The sequence below is a fragment of the Dermacentor variabilis genome, chromosome 3 (assembly GCF_050947875.1).
Source record: "Dermacentor variabilis isolate Ectoservices chromosome 3, ASM5094787v1, whole genome shotgun sequence".
NCBI classification, from domain to species: Eukaryota; Metazoa; Arthropoda; class Arachnida; order Ixodida; family Ixodidae; genus Dermacentor; species Dermacentor variabilis.
This window is the reverse complement of record NC_134570.1, coordinates 100,018,204-100,038,510: the sequence shown is the minus strand read 5'-3', so window position 1 is coordinate 100,038,510 and position 20,307 is coordinate 100,018,204.

Below are 20,307 nucleotides of genomic sequence, written 5' to 3'. Positions count from 1 at the left end.
CCGCCCAAAAGGTAATGTCGTCAGCATAAATCGTATGCCGGACGCCGGTCCCAGCTACTGCCCTCACTATCACGATTGTGACAAAGTTAAAGAGCAATGGCGAGATGATCGAACCCTGCGCGGTACCCATGCTGCCGAGCTTGCGTTCGGGGAGCTTGAGGTCTCCGGCATGCAGTTCCACTGTGCGGTTGGCGAAGAAGTCTTGGATGAAATTGTAGCTGGTTGCCCACATGTTGAGTCTTGATGCTTGTGCTAAAATTGCCGAATGTTTGATTTTGTCGAATTCGCTTTGTCAATCGAGCCCCAGATTTACTTTGCTGTCCTGTGTCTCATTGTCGATGATTTCTTGTTTGAGTTGTACTATGGCTTCTTGTGTGCTGAGTGTGGGCCGGAAGGCGATCATCGTGTACGGATAGAGGCCTTCCTTCTCCAGGTATTCCTGCCGCCGGTTGGCTACCACGTGCTTCAGCACCTTGCCCACGCCGGACGTGAGCGAGATGGGACGCAGGTTGCCGATGTACGGTGGTCTGCCCAGTTTCAGGATCAGGATCGTTCTTGCCGCTTTCCACTATTGGGAGGGCTTGCCCAAATGCCAGCATTCATTGAAGTAACGGATTAGGGCCTCGATCAATGCATCGTCCAGGTTGCGTAGGATATTGTTGGTAGCGAGATTAAGGCTGGCTGCTGAGCAGGTGTTCAACTCGTGCGTCATTACCCGTACCTCTGACATGGTAATGTCGCGGTCGAGCCACGCGTAGGGCAGCCTCCTGTACGGCGGGTGTGTTTCCGTTCGTGTGTCTGGCAGATACTTCCAGGTTCTTGACAACAGCGTCTTTTCCCTGTTGTTGTGTGAGGATGTGCATCAGTTGGCCCAGGTAATCGCGCTGGTGTGAGTTGGTCTTACTTTAGTTTAGGAGGTGCCAAAATAGATTTCAGGTGCAACCGCGATGCAGTTCCCTGCCAGCTCGCTCGCAGATTTCGTTCCACTGCTTAAAGCACAGAACCTGGCAGTGGTGTCCAACAGCCTTGTGTAAGTCAGCCACCTTCTTTCTCAATTTGCGATTCAGACGTTGCCGCTTCCAGCGCGCCTGTATCAAACGTTTGGCCTCGATCAGTTGGGCCAGGCGGCTGTCCATGACGACGACGTCCTCTTCCATTTCGATGGCCTTGCTGGCCGAGTGCACTGCATCACGAAGCTCTGCCGTCTAGGTTTCGATGTCTGTGATGTCTTGTGCTATGGTGGGTCGTCCTTTACGGAAACCGTCCCAGTTCATCCAGTTGGGTATAACAGTGCTGCCCGGGAATTGGTTGGGTAACATAATTTCGAAGATGTAGTGGTCGTTGCCCAGGTCGACGCCGGTGTTGCGCCATGTTACTTTGCCCCATGTGGTCGTTTTTGATGAATGCAAGTTCTGGTGTGGTGTCTCGTGCTACGGAGTAGCCGGTGCGGGTGGGATGAGTGGGGCCCGTGAACAGGGCACAGTTGTGTTGCAAGGAATGCTGTAATAGGTACTATCCCTTAGAAGTGTCCTTCACGTAACGCCACTCTCGATAGGCGGCGTTGAAATCCGGTCCGATCAGCAACGTGTTGCCTTTGGCTTGGGTGTTGGCTGTATGTAGTAGGGTCCTCAATTTCTGTGTTTTGTGCTTGTGGTTACTGTAGATGTCGGCGATGAACAGGCTGCTTTTCCATTGTTTGCTTGGGATGATTTGGGTAAAGGTGCATTCCAACCTGCTGCAGCCTTGCTTGAGTTGGTGCTCGATAAACGTGACCCCTTTCCGGACGAACGTGCAGACGCCTCGTCCCTTCGCCGCGCTAACGTGAGCGCGACGCCCAAGGAGGGTGGGGGTCACTGTCGCCGTTTCTTGCAGCAGCATGTTGTCGGATTTCTTCTTTACTCTGGTGATGTGTTGTTGCAGCACTGCTATCTTGTTGCTGTAACCCTGGCAGTTCCACTGCCAGACCGTAAGGCACGGTAGCGGTCCTATTGTGGATTGGGGCTGGGACATGGTTGGGGCTTGCGTCTGTTCTTGGAGGTATGAATGGTTCACGAATTGCGCCGCAAAGATGGGGCGTCGTACGAAGTTCTTGAGGGTCTGTTCAATAAAGTCAAAACGCTATATTATGGTGCGGAAGGCGTGGTCCTCCAGCCGTGCCTGTCCTTGGTCGCTGATAGCAGCCGTGCCGACGTAGGTGTCGGCGAGCGCTTCAACTTTGGCTTCGAGCTGAGTTTCCAATTGGGTCAGGTCCTTGTAATCTCGTGATGAGGTGCGTACTCGTTTCTTGATGGTTGGGTCAGTGGTCTTCTCCTCCTGAGGCTCATCTTGGGTAGTGTCCATTGCTTGTGTGCCTTAGTGTGAAGGCGTTTCGGTGTTCTGCTTGGGGATAACGGAGGCTGTAGGTGCCTCGGGTGACTGAGCTGGGATAATGGGTGGTTAGGCTCGCTGTGCTTGGAGTTCTCTCTTGACCTCGGCTAGCTCTTGGGCAAGCTGGTGCATGATTTTGACCAGCGTCGCGTTGGTTGGGCGGAGTTGTTGGACTTCATTGTAGTAGGGCCTGGTAATCCCGGCATGCCAGCTGCTCGGAGTGCTTCGGCCACTAGTAGCACTGTTGGAGCTAGCGTTGCTAATTTTAACTTCGCCATTTACTGCGTCGACCCAGCTGACTGTGTCACGGCCGTGGAATGCGCTGCATGAGGTAATAGGGGAAGCGTGGCGTGAGGCATGGCGCGACGCGCTCTGGGATCCGCTGCGGGAAGCACTGCGCTAGTGCGAGCGTCCAAGGCGTGGAAACGAGCTTGATTCGAATGCTTGCTTTTGGTGTTATCCGGCGCTACGAGGTTCCGATCGCCGTCACCGCACTTAGTATGGATCCTTGTATTTAGCTCAGCAGAGGTGGTCCTCGGTGGGGTGATCTTCGCCGCAGAGGTTGCACTTGGGGACACATTTGTGGCCCTCTCTAGGATTAGAAACACCTCCATGCAAGGCAAACACATTAATCTTAGTAAGGTTCTAAAAGGCATTGAGAAGAACAGCGGTAAGTGTCTAGAGGTAGTTTTAGCACGAAGACGCACAAAAGTAGCATCCTCTTCAGCGTTATCGATTCTGACAATGGAACCTGCCACAAGGGAATAGCCTCTTAGCTGCTTCAAACACTAAGTCCGGTCGACATTAATCACCCTTTCCCTGTGAGCAGTTCCGATCAAGTTTCAGAATTTGTACATGTTCATGCTGTCAAGATGGTACGCATTCTCTAATGACACAAAAGCCAGTTCTAAATATATGCCTCAGTATGACCTTCAAAACTCCGTTGATGAATGCATTAACGAATTTGTTGCAGCGCGGTTTCGCAATGAAGCTGCAACTTTTGTTCAGGGTTTTTAGCATTACTAAAGCAATACCCGAGTTCAACGTTTACCCAGTGGGATGATATACCGTTTTTACAGAAGCCAGGCGTATGTGTCGGGCCCTATTTTGCACCTCTCCTCAGCCAGCCTGTGTCTTACAAAATACAAAGAGTTTCGGCACTTTTCGGCACAAAGGCTCAAGGGAACCTCAGTCTACAGGGCATCCCGATATGTTTTTGATTTCCTTTTGTTTCTTGACTGCAACCCTCAGTGTTTTCAAAACGAATGTGAAGGTGTTACAAGCATAATCTGTGAATGTCTTAGTCCCCTTGATGTGACCACCAAAATGTCACTTGATAAGAGGATGCGCTTTCTCGATTTGATAATTGTGTTGTCTCAGGATCACATGTGCTGGTCTTAACAACATAGAGCTAAAAGGCCTCTTTAATTGTACACGTGTGCTCATTTCGAGGTTATTAAAAGAGGCATAGCGAAAATGTGTTTGAGCAATGGATCAAATAAGTCGTGTCCTCGTTTAATCTCTTCCAGTTTTCCACAACAGCTGGTGCGTTTGATTGAGGGTGGGTTTCTACACAATTTTATTGTGACAATTGCTGAAGCTCTACCCAGAGCGGCGCAGGAAGGAGAGGCTGCTTTCATGACATCAGCTTGCGCAGAGCCCGTCAAAAAATTGTAAACAATATAAGACTACGTGGAAAAGTTGACATAGTATTCTAAGCTGCAAACAAGCTTATCGGCCTGTGTGCAAGAAGAAGATAATATGATAAAATAAAGCACGGGTGCGAAAAGTAGCACAAGAAAGGTACGTTAGTTGTAGGACCTGTTATTTAAAGAACTCTGCTGCCCTGTGGAAATAGCTATGTCGAACAAACTGTCAGATGCATTAATGAGAGGCTTAAGGAGAACTCCAATGAAGTTAGCAAGTCTTCGCCGGATGGCTTTCTCGCTCTTCATTGCATAAGCGCCGATGCGTTGCCCGCTTTGAAGATGCTGTTATTAGCGGAACAAGTAAATTCGAGTTCAGTCCTCTTGTCATTGAAACCGCTCGCATTAGAGCTTAACGATACTTGCGTTAGCAAATCGTCCCTGTCAGTGCTGAACAAGCAGTTGGGATTCCCGTACATGCGTTACACGTAACAGTTCTTTGCATAGCCTGCAAGTGCGTTAAACTATCATGTGGCTCTTTTGGCTTGTCATTACACACTCGCTTGTGAAAAAATGACGGTATAAAGGTGGCTTTCGTTCCAAAAATTAATTATTGTTGGAAGTTAGCGCCTCTGTGTGGGCCACTGTTCTTCTTGTACATTCTTTTACTGTTTACGCTACAAAAAAAGCAAGATGTTATGCCAATAACCCTAGATATTGGCACAACTATCTTTGGCACAACAGTATTGCCGTGGGTATGTGCCAGTGGGGATGAGGTTGAAGTAGCGCGGGTTTTCGGGCTAAGCGTGGAGACGGAGAAGGACGTTGTTGGTTTTTTCTCTCTGACGACTGATAAAACGTGTTTTTGGTGGTGCTGCTCCACATCCTCGTCGATCCCATGTCGTTATACTGGTGGATGTGCCGGGTATTCTTCACCCATTCGCGGAGCCGATGATCTATCCCGGAACCACGATTGCGCATCGAAACACCGGTAGACTGGTTCAGTCGCCGCCTGCTAGGCCTAGCACGCGAGTCCAGTCCCCTACAAGAAACCTCCACAAATCGTTGGCCTCCTACAACTATCATGGCCACCGCAGCTCCGTCGCAAGTAACACTGCAGAATCCTATGGTTCCGGAGAACTTTCGCGGTGATGCCTTTGAAGACGTCCGAGATTGGGTAGACCAGTTCGGGCGCGTCGCCAAGTATAACCATAAGACCGGCTCGTAGGACAAACACTCGAGTGTCTATTTCTTCCCGAAGGACAATGCTCGTACGTGGTACGTCAGACGGGAGAGGAGCTTCGCCACGTGGAACGACTTCCGCCCACAACTGCTGGATACCTTTACAAGCGTCGACAGGAGTGAAAGTGTGCAGCGTCTCCTTGAAATCCGCATTCAAAAGCCCAATGAGAGTATTGCTATGTTCTCAGAAAACATGGTCGGTCTCTTCCGTAGGGTAGACCCCAACATGCTAGAGGAAAGAAAGCTGAGGTATCTCTTGCGGGGATTGAAAGAGCAACTGTTTGCCGGCCTTGCGAGAAATCCACCAGCAACAGTGGCGTAGTTCACAAAAGAGGCCAGTGCCACTGAACGGGCCCTACAGCAACGATACCGCAAGCATGACCTGAGTAACTCGGTGGCGAACACTTCCGTAGTGACCGCGAGTAGTGGCAGGCCTCTGCATGAAGTTGTCCGAGAGGTTGTGCGAGAAGAGCTTCGGCAGCTTGGATTTGTTGTTGCGCCTATGGAACCTATGCCAGCGTTATCTTTTGTAGCTGATGTCGTCCAGGAAGAAGTCCCGCAAGCTTTTTCATCGCCAGACCGTGGTAACAAGCCGCGGCGCGTTACTTATGCGGAGGCTGCTCGCCGTTCAATCAACACGACTGCGACGCTGTTGACATCCGAAACTAGAACATCACCTACGCTACAAGCTGAGTCGACATCGTGACCACCATCGACTCTACCGACGCCGCCGATCACGCCAGCACAAACAATGCTGTTCTTCGACATGCACACGCCACTTCTTGGCTCGATGCAGAGTTGCCACCGAACTATCAGCGTCGGAAAACCGATTTCTGGGCGCACCGTCGACCGTCGACCAGTGTGCTACCATTGTGGCGAAGCTGGACACGTCTATCGCGTTTGCCACAAATGGATCAACTGTCGCGCGGCTTATTACCCAAGCTTTCCTGCCAATTATGCCTGTTCTCCATATGACGGGCGACGCGGCTACAACGACGCCCCCGTGAACAGTCAGCCGCAAAATACGACGACGCTCCGCCATGTTCTCCTTCTCGATCTCCTGCGCGATACAATTCCCCGACTCGTCGCAGTTTTACCGACGTCACTACAGGCTAGTCCCCTAGCCCTCGACGGGAAAACTAGCCGCAGCGAGCTCCGAGGGTGAGGTTGCCAGTACTCGAACTTCTACACATCCCCATTGCCGACGAACGAGGACGTGAAGACTACGATGACGAAGAAGACGCCGAATACAACGACGAATATGACGAATACAATTACGAAAGACGTACCTGAAGTCGTCAGCACCGACCTCATCGTTCTCATTGACGGCCATAAATCAGCCGCTCTTGTTGACAATGACTCCTATTTTTCAATCATAGGCTTACAGCTCGCGGACAAACTAAGGAAAGTGAAGACACTATGGCACAGGCCCAACATAAGAACCGCCGGAGGTCTATTGATGATACCTGTCAGGAAATGCACGGTCCAACTCTTAATCGCCGATTCAACCTTCGTGGCCATCCTCGTCATTCTTACTGAGTGTTGTAAAGAACTTAAATTGGGCATGGATTTCCTACGTGAGTACGGCGCCGTAATTAACATCCGTGACAGAAGCGTCACGTTTGCCACAAGCTCAGATAATGTCACTCATAAGAAGCAACAACAACATCGATTACGTATTGCTGCGACCGACGTCATACTTTTGCCTCGGAGTTGCTCTCTCTTACCCATGCACTCTGAGAGCCTGCAGAATGGAACTGGAGTCGTTGAACACATATACGCGCAAGCACTGAATTGCGGCTTCTCCATTGCCAGAGCACTTATCAATGTAATGGACGGAAGCGCCAAACTTCTGCTGAGGAATTTTAGTAATAAACGTCGACACATCGTTAGAGGCACTGCTGTCGCTTATTTCGATGAAGTAACACAAATACAAGACTCCCACTTAGCGCAGGAGGCGGCTTCTTCCATCCAAATCTACCATGTGCCTATTGTAGACGTTAATCCGACGTTAACGGGCGTTGAGCGAAGCGGTCTTCTGCCACTCATCATTCAGTACCAGGGCTGTTTCTCATTTGCGTCAAGAGTTGGTCAAACGCCACTTACCAAACACCGCATCATTACTCATGTCGACGCCAGACCCATTCGACAAAACCTTTATCGGATGGCTCCAAAGGAACGCGAAGCAACACAAAAACAAGTGTCAACGATGCTGGAAGATGGTGTTATTCGACAATATAATAGTCTTTGGGCATCACCTGTAGTTTTAGTGAAAAAGGACTGTAGGTTGCGCTTCTGCGTCGACTATCGGAAGCTCACTCAGGTCTCAAAGAAAGAAGCTTATCCACTGCCACGTATTGGTGATTCCGAGGATAGGTTCCGAAACGCGTGCTACTTTTCATCAATGGACTTGAAAAGCGGTTATTGGCAGATCGAAGTGGATGAGACAGACCATGAGAAAACCGTCTTTGTGATGCCTGATGGACTTGGTAGTTGAGGTAGTTCAGGTAGTTCCCTTATGCTTGTGTTCGGCGCCAGCAACATTTCAGCGTCTAATGGACACTGTGCTTTCTGTACTCAAATGGCAAACTTGCCTGGCTTACCTGGATGACGTGAATGTCTTTTCGGTAACGTTCGACGAACACTTACGAAGATTGAAAACTGTTTTTTAGGCTCTGCTGGTCACACTTTGCCGCCTGAGAAGTGCCATTTCGGTTTTCACGAGCTCCAGTTCATTTGTCACGTCGTCAGTAGCCAAAGAGTCCGACCTGTTCCGGATAAAATTGCTGCCGTCGCTAATTTTCCGACCCCTTCAAACAAAAAGGCCGTACGCAGTTTACTGGGACTCTGTGCATATTACCGGCGATTTATTGCGAATTTCTCGCACATCGAATGGCTGTTAACGCTGCTCATCAGAGAAGATATTCCTTTTACACGGGGCGAAGACCAGCAGCGGACATTTCATGAGCTCCGGCATCGCATGCAAGCGCCTCCCGTGCTAGCACACGTCGATGAAGACGCCCTGACAATCTTGCACACAGACGCTAGTAATGTCGGTCTAGGGGCAGTGCTCGTACAGTGGTACGATGACAGCGAAAAGGTGATCGCCTACGCCAGTAGGACACTATTCCGCGCCGAGGCTAACTACTCCCCAGTGAAAAAGAATGCCTCGCTATGGTATGGGCAGTTCTGAAATGTCGTCCGTATTTGTACGGTCAGTCTTTCACCGTCGTTAGCCATCCCCATTCATTCTGCTGGCTCATTAATTTGAAAGATCCCTTCGGCCGTCTCACACGCTGGAGTCTTCGACTCCAAGAGTTCGACTTTATTGTCGCATACTAGTCGGGATAACGGAACGCAGACGCTAAAGTCTCCTGTTGGGCCGGCAGCACAAGATGATGACCACGCAGTCTTTCTGGGAGTTGTGGACTTTGCCGATCTTTCACGCCAGCAGCGCGATGACACTGAATTGCTGCCACGTATTGATTACCTGCAAGGACGAACCAACAGTGTGCCGAGGCTATTTGCAAGATGGCTGGCATCGTACTGCTTGCACTGCAAGGTCCTTTACAAGAACTCACCTAGCGGCAGCAGCTACCTTCCTCGTTGTTCCCTCATTGCTTCGACGTGAAATCTTACACGCTTGCCACAACGAGCCGACCGCTGTGCACGTGGGCTACACTGGCACATTGGCACGGATTCGGCAGAATTTCTACTGGCCGAGACTTACTGCGGTCGTTAAACATTAGGTTCAGACAAGCCTGGATTGCCTTCGTTGCAAACCGCCATCCGTGAAGCGAGCCAGCTTGCTGCACCCTGTTCAAGTGCCGGCCACACCATTTGCACAAGTGGGCATAGATTTTTTGGGCCCCTTTACAACGTATACTATCCGCAATAGGTGGATGGCCGTCACCAATGATTATCGCACTAGATATGCCGAGACAGGGGCTCTACAGCGGGCCACAGCAGATGAAGCGGCACGACTTTTTCTCGAATCCATATTTTTAAGACATGGTGCTCCCGCAGTAGTCGTCACGGACCGAGGTACTGCGTTGGTGGTCAAGTTTTTGGATATCGTTCTACGTCTAAGTGGTACCGGCCACCGGAAGACAACGGCGTATCACCCCCAAACAAACGGACTGACAGAACGACTCAATGGGACACTGGCTGATATGGTAAGCATGTACGTAGATGTAGAGCACAAGAACTGGGACGAGGTTTTACCTGATGTCACCTTTGCGTACAATACGGCCCGTCAAGAGACCACTCGCAAGACACCCTTCAGCCTCGTATACGGCCGTGAAGTTACAACAACATGAGACGCAATGCCCCCTCATGAATTTGGTGACAACGAGACAGGTGCTGAAGATTTCACACAACGAGTAGAGGCAGCTAGGCAGCTTGCGTGTCTGCGAATCCACGAGCAACAGGACTGTGACGCCAAACGCTACAACCTTCGGCACACACTCGTGAAATACAACATCGGCGACAATGTGTCGGTCTGGACACCTATTCGTCAGCGTTGGCTCTCTGAAAAGCTCCTGCGCAAATACTTCGGGCCCTGCATAGTTCTCCGACGCATCAGTGACGTCAACTACGAAGTCGTTCCACACGGCTCTCAGTGTTTAAAGCGCCGATGGCATTTACCCGAGTTCGTCCACGTGCTTCGTATGAAGCCGTACTATAAAGACTGACAAGACTGCGCAGCTTTTTATTCCTCATTTACAAGCCTCTATCATCGGGACGATGATTTTTTCTAAAGGTGGAGCAAATGGCACAACTATATTTGGTGCAACTATATTGCCGCGGGCATGTGCCAGTGGGGACGAGGTTGAAATAGCACGGGTATTGAGATAAGCGTGGAGACGGAGAAGACGTTGTTGGTTTTTTTCTCTCTGACGACTGATAACGTGTATTTCTTGGTGGTGCTGCTCCGCATCCTCGTCAATCCCACATCGTTACAATACCCATAGTGATGTGCATTAAAGCTAGCTTTTCAGTACTATAATGGACCAAGGATTGCAGCGCAGGCTTTCATGAATAAAAAATGTACAAGTTGTATTAGGGACGCAGCCTAAGCGCGGTATATGAAACGTCTTGTGCGTGCTGCTGAGGGTGTATGTGCAAAACGGTACAGAAGTGACGTAACCATCTACAGAAGTAACATTTGTTCACTCATTACAAAGCTTATATGCTTAACTTACTATAGACCTAGTAAGGGCCCTGCAATCTAATCTTGCAATCGTACTCGCTCCCTATTCGTAGTAGCACCACCACGTTCCAATGTGGTGGTCGCTGATTGACATCCCTCCATATTGCTGCCTGAGACTTTTCACGCCATTTCCTTACCCTACGTGTCAAACGCAGGGACGCCAATACCAAGCAACCATCAAGTTTCTATTACACAGATATTAGACACTTATACACAGTTATAGTATATACACAGTATACAGTATATACAGTATATCAACTTATACACACTTATGCACACTCATACACATTATAGACAGATATTACACAGTTGTATTTCCTGATGAGCACATGTTTGAGCTTGATGGCTCATACCTATTGTAGAACAGAGAGCCCTCTCAAATGCGGCCACTCCCGCTCGGATCTATAAATGTAATGTCAGGCTGGGCCCTTCTGAACACCCAGCAAGAGGCTAAATTTAGCTCCGATTACATCTTGTGAGCCACGACAAGGGTGCCAGCTGTGCGCCCGACCCATTCATTAACGAGCAATGGCTTCTTTTCTCTATGGAACAATGCAAAAGTAAGACACGTTGCAAGTACGGTTACAATTATACGAGTATAAGCTTTAATGTTGGATATTTTTGTTACCTGAGCTTTTATTAAGCCACCCTCCCACCTCCACCCCCAAGCTTATCACAATGAAAGGCGTTTCACGTAAAAACAACGACGATATAGGGACGCTTCCACGATGTTATCATAAATCTTTCGATGACGACGCTGTGGATACATGTGCGAAGTGCCTGCAACACTTGTGAGTGGAAAAAGGCATGCCGAAATATTGTGACAATCTATGACGTCATAATGGTGCTCGAGATGCTGTAAACGTATCAAGGACCCTTCTCCAAGAACAGACGTAGAGGATCGAAGTGTCGAGCACCTAGAGCGTTGACAGATAGATCATCATCATCATCATCATCATCATCATCGTAATATTTTATCTCCATTGCAGGACGAAGGCCTCTCCCTGCGATCTCCAGTTAACTCTGTCCTGCGCCAACGTAGTCGTCTGCCGTCTTCAACTGCGCTTCCCTTCTTTAAAACCCCTTCTGTAACCCCCAATGCTTCACCGGTTATGTAACCTACGCATTAGATGACTTACCCAGATCCATTTTCTTTCTCTTATTGTGAAACAGAATCTATCCCCGTTTTCTCACTGATCCACACCGCCATCTTCATGTCTCTGAACCTTACGCCTAACATTTTTCGTTCCATCGCTTTTAGCGCCATCCTTAACTTGCTGTCGAGATTCTTTGGCACTCTCAATGTTATGCATCATATGTTAGCACCGGTAAAGTGCACTCCCTGCACACCTTTTTTTTCATTATAATGGTAAGCTTTCAGCAAGGACCTGAATATGTCAGCCATATGCGCTCCAACACAATTTTATTATCCTGTAAATTTCCTTTTCATGGTCAGGTTTCCCTGCGAGTAATTGACCTATGTAAACGTATTCATTCTACTAGACACTAGACACTAGAGGCTCACTGGCGATCTTCAAATGTTTTTCCCTTGCCAGGCTATTGATCATTATCTTTGTCTGCTACATATGAATCTTCAGCCCCATTCTTACACTCTCTTTGTTAAGGTCCTCAATTATTTGTTTTAATTCATCCACACTGTTCCTGAATAGGACGATGTCACCTGCCAACCGAAGGTTGCGGAGATATTCGCCATTGATAATTACTACGAAGCCTTCCCAGTTTAATCGCATGAATGCTCCTTGCAAGCATGCAGTGAATAGCATTGCAGAGATTGTGCCTCTTTGTCGGACCCATTTCTTTGTAAGTATCTTCTTACTTTTCTTGTGGAGAATTAAGGTAGCAGCGAAATCTCTGTAGGTATTTTCCGAAATATTTACGTATGCCAATTGTACTCATTAATTAGGTAATGCCTTTATGACTGCTGGAATCTCTACTGAATCAAACGTGTTTTCGTAATCTATGAAAGCTCAAGGAGAGGGTGATTGTATTCTGCGCATTTCTCGATTACTTGATTGATGACATGGTTGTGATTCATTGTAGAGTATTTCTTCCTGAAGCCAGCCTGTTCTCTTGATTGACTAAATTGCAGTGTTTCCCTCATTCTATTGGAAATTAGCTTGGTGAATATTTATACAGTACTGCAAGTAGCCTAATTGGCCAATAACTGTTCAGTTCTTTAACGTCTTAACGTCTCGCTTTTTGTAGATGAATATAATGTGGTCATTCTTCCAGTTCTCTGGGACCATTCAAGTCGTTAGAGAGTTCGTATAAAAGGCCGCCAGCTTCTCAAGCATGATGTCCCTTCCATCTTTGAATGAATCGACTGTTATAACATCTTCTCCAGCTGTTTTTCACCGTTTCATGTTTTGGAAGGCCCATCTAACTTCGTAGGTAGTTATAGAAGGAGCCTCTGTTAATTACTACTTCGAATGGAGGGGTGGTGGTTGCTCTAGGTAATGTAGAGGCCAGTATAGAATTATCCCGCTGATTTTACTATATCTTCGAAATTGCTGGTGATGTTACCCTTCTTATATTTCTATGCAGACATCGTTGCTTGTCCTATGCCAAGTTTTCTAAAAGATTTCATGCAGCGTTCATTTTTCACTGCTTCCTCAGTCTTTCTTACGTTATAATTTGGAATGTTCCTTATTTTCTCCTTGTTGATCAGTCTTGACAGTTTCGCGAATTCTATCTGATCTCTTGAGTTGGACACTTTCTTTCTTTGTCATTCCTTTATTAGGTCCTTCGTTACTCGGGAGAGCTTACCAACTGGCTGCCTTGGTGCCTTGCCTTCCAGTTTATTTGCTGCTTCTGAAGCAAACCTAGTTACGGTTTTATTCATTAGCTCTATGTCATCTCCATCTCTCTGTTATAAGGCTGCATATTTTTTACAAGTACCAGCCTGAATTGGTCTTATTTTACCCTTACTGCTTCTAGGTTGGCCTGTTTCTTTTTTCCTTGTTGGCCAATTTTACTCTGTCTCTCTTCAAATTGATGTGAATACTAGACCTCACAAACCTGAGATCAGTGCACTCTACTCTACCTAACACTTGCACATCCTGCGCTGCGCTATGATCTGCAGAAAGTATTGAATCTATTAAATTTTTTGTTTTACCATTAGGGCTTTTCCAGGTCCACTTTCTCTTGTAACGCTTCCGAAAGAAAGTGTTCATTATTCCCAGCTTATTCCTTCCCGCAAATTCTGCAAGCATATTTATTTATTATTTTCAAGATACCTTACAGGCCACATGAGGAGCATTGAGTACGGGGGGCATCACAGAAAGAAAGTTGTTCACGAGTACACTGCACAGATGAGCCGAAATAACCAGTGCAAAACAGGGTTGAAAATGCGGAGCTGCGGTATTAAATGAACATCGGATAAATTTTATCACGCGCATTGCTCGCACACATAATGAAACATCGTGTAAAGGGAGTGTAGTTTAATGCCATGAAAAGCACAAATAATACTAACACTACTGAGATAAACAAAAATTATATTTTGGGGTAGCTTAAAAAACATCTGACAGATTTAATTACGCACATTGCTCGTGCACATGACAAAAAAGTGTAGTTTAAGGCATGAAAGAGGAAAGAAACCAGTGTGACGTTAGACAGGTATGAAGAACATGGCATCAAGTACAACACTTTTTTATGACAGAAGCTACATCTTCAGGACTTCCCTAAATTTATCTATATTCGTCTGGTTTGGTTCTATTGTTCCTGGAATCGACGCCGTAGTTGCCGATTGCTTGCTCTCTAGCCTGCTTTTTCCCCACTTTTGCAAAAAAATCGCCCGTTACTATAGTATACGGAGTTTGTACTTTTCTCATCGCTAATTCAACGTCTTCATAAAACTGATCTCTTTTATGATCATCATCATGAGTGGAGGTTGGAGCGCAGTTTTTACTACCCTTATTCCATACCTCTTATTAAGTTTTATTACGAGTACTGCTACCCTCGAATTAATGTTGTAGAATTAGGGAATGTTGCCCGCTATAGGCGCATGTATTTGGCGTCCTACTTCCTACTGCTTCTTATCTGGGAGTCCTCCTCTATAGCAGAGGGCGTTGCCGTTTGCCAGCACTGTATAAGCCTCACCAGTTCTTACCCTATCAAGGCCAATGATATCTCAAACAATGCCCGATAGTTCCTCAAAGTGTCCTGCTAAGCTAGCTTCCCACGAGACAGTTAGGGCGTTGAAGTCTGCCAGGGTCGGTTTCCATTGGTGGCCTGTCCGGGTCCAGAGATTCTTAGGACCCTCTGCTGTGTTGCAAGTCTGGCGGCCATCTTAATCACGTGCTTCGCAGCTGCTGGAGTACTTGACCTGCTCACCTGTTGCCGCCATTGGTTCCACAAAGGAGTCATTTAGGAGGGAATGGCCGTATACTGCACCAGGGAGGCCACAACCTGTTTTGCCGAGGGGGTGTCTTTTCTTGAAGCTTAGTGGGTCTTCCTAATTTGTTCATACCGGGATTAGTATAGCCCCATTGGCTCTCGGCATTTTTGCCGGTGTCAGGTGCCACTCCAAGCCTGGGGATGTAGCGTATTGGAGGAGGTGAAATCATGCTTACCACTTTCAGATTAAGAAGTAACAAAAAGAAAAGAAAGCGGAGGATTGGAACTTCTGACTATGGCAACCGAGCAACCGAGATAGCTCAGTCAGATAAGCCTGGAGGATGCGAGTTTGTCTTATGGCGGAGAAGTTCAGCTCAGAGGATCCTTCAAGTCTAAAAACTCCGTTCAGCACAAAATAGGTTTATTGTTAAGTGGTTGTCGCCTCCTATTTCCGGAATATCACGTACGCAGGTGGCCGTGAACGCGGCTAGGTAAACGAGACGTTCCGACGGCCTGCAACAGCACTTAAAACGAGTAGGGGGCAAAACAATGGCGGAACTGGTCGCTTCTCTTACACGAAAACTCACGAGACACGTACGCACGGCGGTACATCCATGTTGTGCTACGTCTAAGGCCGAGTCGGCGAGTGTGAATAAGGTGCAGTGGCATATACATATATCTAAATAAATGCGGAAACTTTCGCTCACGAACAAATTGGAAAACTACGACACCGGATTCTCATCGACACGGGACCTTTAACGCTACTCTCGTTCGAAAATAACGTGCACGATGCGCTCACTTCCATTACAAAATGGGGTCGTCTAAACAAGCACGTTTCGGCAGCGCGCTTCGGAGGTTGCTGCAGATAAAGTCTTGTATATTTATTATGCTATAGTGTACAGTGCTAACATCTATTCACAGATTAAGTTTCTCGAATAAGTTGGAAAGATAGGTATAAGTTAACTCATATGTCGGTAGGTTACGAAGGGGAAATATGGTTCACACTAAAATGAAAACGCCATAAGCGCAATATATTTTTCAGACAATGAAGCAAGTATACTTACGGGCAAAATGGAAATTCTCAAAGTGTTATCGAACATGATGAGTACCGCTGCTAAGTGCTGCTTTCACTGCATGAAATGTTACAACGGTTGTTTCATCATCACGTCCATTCAGAGTACACTCAGCAATGCAGTCAGAAAATGCGGCGCCGACAAGATGTTTTTGTACAGTGACCCGCACGACAGCACGACGCGCCTCAAAGTGCCACAAAAGGCCTTACTTGAAACCAGCAGTGAGCGTGACAACTGCCTTGATATTCGTGCCCCACCCCTTTCCTTTATTGACCAAACAGTGGCTCCACCTACTGTATAGGCACTGGTGCAACAGAAAACCGCGGGGAGTCTTCTCGGCCCCAGTAAGATCCCCTTTTTCCCACGTCAATTAGATAGAAATAACATGCAGTCGAGGAATTGCTGCCTGCCCATTGGGAAACAGAAACAGAGCCGATAAGTGCGAACATGCCGCGTCCTTGTAAGCGTATTCTTGACGCAATAATAATGAGCACGCAATCAGTGGTACCACGGACCTTAACGACACCAATACAAAAATAACTTCAAGCCTTCGGTTCAAGCATGCTATCTGCAACATGTATTTTGTACGCACTCGTTGCATAACGCTCCTGAGAGCTGATATTTTATGAGCAAAAATTGATCGCATTTGTTCCGGACCACCTTAAGGATTAAAAAGTAATGAACAAAGCGTTATATCAACTGAACAGAAAAGACTTGATTAGCAAACAAAGTAGATTCCTAAATAGGGAAGAGTCGACCATGTCAAGCCGACTAATTTTTTTTTCTCTCAGAGTATAAGGAGAAGCATGTAACTTTTGTTAACTCAAGGTAACTAAAGCGCGAACAAGTCCGCAGTGTATGATATACTGAATGTAAAATTAAGATATCTTCGGTGTGGTAGTCGACATTGTGAGGTGCAACGCTTCATCTTGCAGTGGGCAGGTTCAACGGAAATCTCAGTATTTGCATATAGACAAGTAACGGTAAGATATCAAACTGGCAGTTAGCACAGAGCAGTGCGCTTATGGTTCCGTGTTTCAATCAGAGTGCATGTGCTAAACGACGTACTAATAGTGTCTGATAAAAATAATGGGCGAAAATAGCGTGTGTATCATGTGCAAATTGATCAACTGTGAGAAAAAACGGGGTAGCCTCAGCTTGACGCCAATTTTTTTGACAAGGAGACTGACGAAGACCACGTGCCAGGGCTCCTAGGTGACGCCAGGCTGCTGAACAAAACAAGCCTCCTTGTCAAAACGGTAGCTCCAGGCTGAAGCTCTCCTTATTCGTACGCTACTGAAAACTTCAAGTCTCTATCTTCATCTTTTCCTTATCTAAGCTCAAATATGAAATATGCTATCAAATATACACAAAACCCGTTGTTTTCTATCAAGCTATCAATTCACAGCGATCATCTTTTTGTTTTGTTCTTTTTTTTCCTGTTTCCTGGGATTTAGCATTCGTCATTGTTTGCTCGCAGTATACACTTCTAGATGTATATAAAAACTTGGGCCAGTAAATATATGCTGGCTACTGACTACTGCGTTGGCCTTGTGGAAACCGAGGACCAATGGATACTTATATATACTCATAGTTTATTCAAGCATCATCAGGTGCTTAGGGCTCCGGAAGAAAATCTGTAAAAAGAATTCACTAGCTCCGCATCCCCTACATGGCGTAAACTGAAAAGCACAGACTGTGTAAAATGGATACAAGCTTCAGTCTCAAGAAGACGTATAGAGATTGATAGAGCGATCTTGCGCAATATAATACAGCTCAAGCTACGAGAAATAAGAAATTATAACACATATTGAGATCGCGATACACATAAATATACAGGCAAAATTAAAAGTGATTGAGAGCACGGAAATGGGGGATCAAAGTGATGCGAAAAATCTCGAATAGAGACAGACATCCTACGCCACCTTGTAAACATTTCTTACGCAGATAGTTAAGTGACATGCTAGATATGTGTTCCTTATCAGCGGCGTATCCAGGCGGGGTGAGGGGGGTAGTAGTCTTATGGGGCTTCAGCACCACCCGGCAGACATTTCTTCGTGCTGTCATGCACCGCAGACCAAAACAACCCCTGGCTCAGGAACTCATTCTGGATTTTGTCTGGAATGTCATTTCCACGCTCGAAAAGACATAGAAATTTCAGCGAAAACATTGCGAACTCGGACCGGATTTTCCGGCAACGCCCATGCACCGGGAGTCACACGACGCAAGGAGCTCCATCCGAGCACAAAGCTTCAAGTGTGTTTTGATGGCGAGCAGGCTCGTCGCGGTATCTCGTGGAGGCCGCGGAATCTGCGGAGCGCGTGGATTTCAATTCTAAAGCCTAATGGGTTTAAAGTTCTCATAAACTTTCGATGTGAAAGGTGCATTGCCATTTCCAAAGTCGCGCTTTACATTTTCAATTCCGGAGCTTTGTGGGTTTAATGTTCTTATAAATATTTCACGACAAAGGTGCATTGAGTATTCTAAAGTCGTACATCGGACCATACAACGAGACAAGCCAAATCAATACACTACTGGACAAGCTGACAAAGCGCCCAGTGAGGTATGATGAGACGAAGCGTTGTGGTGGTTCATTTGTGCCGTCATGTCACAGAAAAGAATATCAACATTTTTTTCACCTGCGCCATAGCAACCATGTCAAGACACTAAAGCCAGTAAAGATAACTACGTTGTTATTTATTTTTCTACTTTGGCTTTTAATCGCGAGCACACATTGAGCCTCCTGAATTCTTTTTTGTTCTCGATAATCGCGGGCTGCCGCTACCAGCCAGAGCGCATGTGTTTTTCTCGTGTTGCCGCGACCACAGCGCGGCACACTTCGATGCGCGTTCGTTTGTCTCTGGCCGAGTGGATTTTCGCATGGCAGAGTTCTGGACACCTTCTGCCAAGCAGACGAGAAAAATAAACAATGGTAGCTGGCCGCCATCACTGTGGGGGCTCGACGGATTGGAACGCGCTCGCTTGAGCGCAACCTATCCGGAAAATCTTGCCTGCCAGGTGTAGGATACCGAACAGTGTGCGTATGGTTCTCTGTGGACCAAGCGTCTCACGTTTTCTTCGATATTCTTCAGCAGCGACATTAAGTGCCTAAAATAGGCATTCCATTGTGGCCAATGTGCTTTACTTTGTGTTGTTCTTCTTTTTAATTCGGTGTTCCGGCCCCACAAAAGAAGAAAAGATATCGCTGCGGCGCAGCGAATTGTCGCACGGTGAAAGTTAGATTTTGTTACTTCTTTTAATGAAAGTGATGAGCCGAAGGACGCTTCAGTTGCCGCATATTCTTGTTACATTATTGTGATAGCAATTATATGGACTCTCAGGTGCATTCCTGCCGTCGCAGTCGCCCTCATGTTCCGTATTAAGTCCAACGGCGATAATATCATGACTGCGTGCCGCATGCTGTACGTGTGAGTGAAAGCGTACTACAGAAAGGGGGGGGGTGGCATGGGTGAGCCGACGATGGTGTCTCAGTCTTGCGTGCGCAAGGGAGAAAAGCGGGGAGGATGCTCGCCGCCCTCCGTCAGGCGCGATATGTCAGCGGGAGTAGAGGGAGGGGGGGGGAGAGGAGGTGAACCTTAGGATTCTGTGATCTGATAACCTGTGACTGCGCAACATGTTTATTTTCCTTGTTTTTCACATTATACACAGGGACTTTTTCTTAGATACGTAGATTTATTGGAGATTTTTACGTATATTTAAGTAGCAAGTTGCGAGGTTTCGTGTATACGTGCAGCCAACTTTGTCTCCAGTATCTCTTTTTTGCCCTTGACCAAGCTGTATCTTCACATTTGTACATTAAATTGTATCTTCGTATTTCTAATATACGAGGGCGAGTCGAATGGTTCGGTTCATTATCTGCGCGACATGCTCGTAGCACACAGGCGTCTCTCATTTACAAAAGTGACACATAGGGGGGAGAATAAATGTTCTTTATTTCTCGTACACTGCTTTGAACATGGTTGTGGGACATATTGAATGCTCCAAAAGTTGAACAGCGTGGTGTCATGAGGTTTTTGACAGCGGAAGGTGCTTCCCAAAAAGAAATTATTCGCTGTATGGCTGCCGTGTATGTTGAACATAGTATTTCATTGGCCACTGTGAAGCATTGGACCAAATGGTTCAAAGAAGGACGTAAAAGTAGCAAATACGATCGAAGATCGGACCGAAGCCACCGTGCAATCACCCCCAAGACAATTGCAAAGGTTCATGAGCTGATTAGACGAAAACAGAGGATAAGGATCGATGAACTGGCAGAACGTGCGAAAATCAGCCATGGTTCGGTTGATCGTGGTATGGTGCTCAATAGATGCCCAAGATTTTCAACCACTGCCAGATGACGGAGAGGTTCGGCGCTGCCTTGACTCATCTCATCCGGTATCACAGAGAGGGT